Source organism: Pteropus alecto, unplaced genomic scaffold, assembly GCF_000325575.1.
Source record: "Pteropus alecto unplaced genomic scaffold, ASM32557v1 scaffold24, whole genome shotgun sequence".
Classification (NCBI taxonomy): domain Eukaryota; kingdom Metazoa; phylum Chordata; class Mammalia; order Chiroptera; family Pteropodidae; genus Pteropus; species Pteropus alecto.
Window position 1 is genome coordinate 14,237,892 of NW_006439192.1, and position 3,617 is coordinate 14,241,508.

At 40.9% G+C, this 3,617-nt stretch overlaps 1 pseudogene; it reads right to left on the bottom strand.

Moving 5' to 3' along the window:
• Nucleotides 1–363: 363 nt before the first annotated feature.
• On the bottom strand, nt 364–749 carry LOC102895093 (annotated as a pseudogene).
• Nucleotides 750–3,617: the final 2,868 nt, after the last annotated feature.

Here is a 3,617-nt window from a genome sequence, read left to right on the forward strand (position 1 = left end):
CCCCTCTAAGAAAAGTGACCACCCACAGCAATTAGGGATAAAAACCCCAAAGGCTTTGTTACCAGGCCTTTTGAGTCATGCTTCTCTTGCTCAGGTCTGCTTCACGTCTGGAAGTGTACTTTTCCTTCTAATAAAGCTTTTCCTTTCTATTGTATTTTGGTGTCTTGCTCAATTCTTTGTTTGAGACATCAAGAACCTGGACAATGCTCTGGGAGAGGGTCCCCACTCCAGTAACAAAATATTTATGATAAAGATAATTGAACACAGTAATAATAATAAGAAAAAAGCATGGAGAGATTTGCTCATTGAACTGAGCCTGTTTACCCTCACAAATAATTCCTGTACAGAAGGATGATGGAATTTTTACTCTACAGTTTCATAGACCTGAGTACAGGTAACACTGTTCACAACACATTCTACCACTAATTTCCCAACTTCCAATTTTCTTGTTACTGTGTTTTCCTTCCCATCCCATTCCTAATGTTGAATCAATGCACCATTTATAACTTGCAGACAGTCTGAGTTTTTCTGCCATTAGCTGTGATTTGTTCAAACTTCTTGCTCAGGTTACATGAAAACCGCCTTGTTTTCAAATTTCTTTCAGTTTTTATGGAGCGGTTTTTGCTGTCAGAAGTGATGACACAATCTGGTTTGGCCATGGCACCCATGGAAGAGTAATTCCTTCATGTTCTCATTAAAGCCTTTGCTCTCAAGTGCTACTTTCCTACCAGCTGCTGGATGGTGGCCATGGTGGGTGCGGGCGGTGTGCGGGGTCAGCAGAGCAGAAAGCCATATGGGGAGCATGGCCTTTACCACTATATTTCTGTACTATCTGGTTGGTGATATGCCTATATGCGCTTTGATCTTTTATTTCAAGTCTTTTTGAATAACTTGCAGAACATCTAAAGAGTAAATTATTAATAAATACTAAATGGTTCCAGATAGTCTACCTTTTAGTTAATGTATGTGCCTTTTATATATGTTTTGTTTCTATATTCCTGCTCATCTGAGGTCCCTTCTTGCTATCGTCAATATATTCTACTTAATCTCTCCACCCTTATTTGCTCCCCTGCTTTGGGGAATCCAAATAGTCAGTCATTAGCTGCATTTTTCTCAGGAAAGACTTTTCTGTGAATTTTTAGTCTTAGTAAATAGCTCAAGTGATGTATATTTTGGTTGCATTTTTTGATAACTTTGGGTAACTATCACCTGATTTAAATGGACAGCTAATTCATCCAAATAAATGAGGTTTTAAGGCCAACTCCATTCATTTACAGCATCTGTGTTGTAGCCGCCAGCCCCCAATAGACACACGGACCACCAGAAATTAGTGAGTTATAGGAAACACACTCTTTATTCAGCCAGGGATATGCAGACCCCAAATTAAGCAGCTCTGAAATGCAGAGGTACAGGGTTTTTAAGCTCTAAACCCCATTCTTCATTCTGTTTGAACACACAAGTCTATTTTTCTTCTTTTTACTAACTGTCAACCCACAGGTCGGTTGTGCAAATGGGGAGTACAGAAGCAGAAAGCTTATCGTTAGAATGTTATATTCCCATGGATGATAACCTATGTTCCCATGGGCGATAGTCAAACAGTAATTTTCTAGCCAGCACATTCCCCACTGGCCTTAGCAAAAATCAATGATTCTTCATGCGGAATTTGCTCATAGCCTATATTTTGTAATACTAAAAGTTTAATAGAATTGATTGTCTTCCTTATATATGTAAACAAGAAATTGAGGAAACATGGGCCAAAAGTTAACAAGAGGAAGAGGAAGATTAAAGGTCCAGCTACAGCAGATAGAAGGATTGTTAGCCATGGTGACCAATTGAACATCCTATGAAACCAGTTATCTGATTCTAGTCTTTGTTTTCCCCTGGCATCTAAATTCTCTGTACTAGCAGTAAACTTTCTCTACTTAATCCAGAGTTATTGGCATAGAAGCAACAGGTTTCACCTAGAGCCATACATAATCCATCTTGTTCTAAGAATAATAAATCTAAACCTCTTCTATTTTGGAGGACTACTTCTGCTAGCGAATCGACTTGAAGTTCTAGCCTGCTGATGGTGTCTTTTAAGGTCTCGAATTCCTTATCTTTCTGTATTCCAATTTCACGTAATTCATTTTCTCCCTTGATGAGAGCAGTAGTACATACAGCTGCAGAGTCTGCTATTCCGAGTCCTACAAGAAGGGGTATTAAGACTGATACGGACCATTTCTGTAGCCTGTCCTGGTGGAAGAAGTGGAGTCTGCCATCTGGCCCATTGTAAAGGAGCACTTGGGGGGAGTACAAAGATTAGGATACAAATACTAGTCTCACCTGAGTTGAAAAGAACAGATGCAGCACAGTGAGTGAACTATCACATGCTAGCCAAGTATTATTTGGAACCTTATAGTATTTACTCCCTGAGGTAGGTACTTCGATAGTACGATTACAGTTATTGAAGTAAGGTGACTGTGCTAACAGTTTGGAATAGTTCTTTGAAATTAGGCAGGTTCCTTTTTCTTATATGTCTCCTAAGGGGAGTTTCCCATTTGCAGCCTTGTGCGCTGCTGAGCTCAGTTAGGTTTAGGGGAGTTCCTACCCCGACATAATAAGGGGGTTTTGGGTTTAGGCACAACCAGCAATCTTGTCCTATGTCTGGGATGATCTTATTCAAGACCTTGTGTACTGTCATTAACGTAGTTATTAATGCTCCTTCTGCTTCTGGCTGTGGCTGGTCGAATGCCTGGGGTTAAAGAGGAAAAAAGGAAGAAACAAAGGGTTAGTTAGACTTATGTATGTTTGAATCTTAGTCTTAAGGGCCTATCTTCCTGAGCTGTCCACTCTCGTGCTGCTTTCATGTGGGAGTGATAAATCCATGATAGGATGTCATCTACTTTAACTGCAGTGGGCGTCATCAGGTAGACAGTGAGGGGTCCTTTCTATTTGGGTCCTAGTCCTTTGGAAGTGAACTTCCAGATCCACACAGAGTCCCCAGGCTGAAACTGATGGGGAAGTCCATCCCCCAGGGCTGAATGGGCAGCACAAACCTGGGACTAAATCTCCTTCTGTACACTTTGAACGGCTTGTAAAGACTTAAGACAAGGTTATGTAGTTCTGCCTTTTTCTCATCTTCTATTCTAGGTACTAAAGGTTGGGGTTTTCCAAAGAAAATTTCAAATGGGGTGAATCCATTAATATATGGAGTACACCTGGCTTGGAGAAAAGCAAAGGGGAGAAGTTCTACCCGGGTCCCACCAGTTTCTAATCCTAACTTGACTAATGTCTCTTTTAGGGTTCGATTCATTCGCTCTACCTGGCCCGAACTTTTGGGGCCAGTAGGCACAGTGGAGTTTCCATTGCAAATTTAGGTAGCTAGCCAATTGTTGTGATACCTTTGCTATGGAAGCTGGCCCGTCATCCAACCCTAAAGTTCCAGGGAGACCAAATCGAGGGAGAATTTCTTGTAGTATTTTCTTAGTAACCAGTAAGGCAGTCTCTTTCCTGGTAGGGAAGGCCTCTTCCCATTCTGAAAATGTGTCTATAAAAACAAGTAAATATTTGTAGCTTCCCGCAGTTGGAGTTATCTCAGTGAAATCTACTTCCCAGTGGTCCCTCGGATAAGTTTC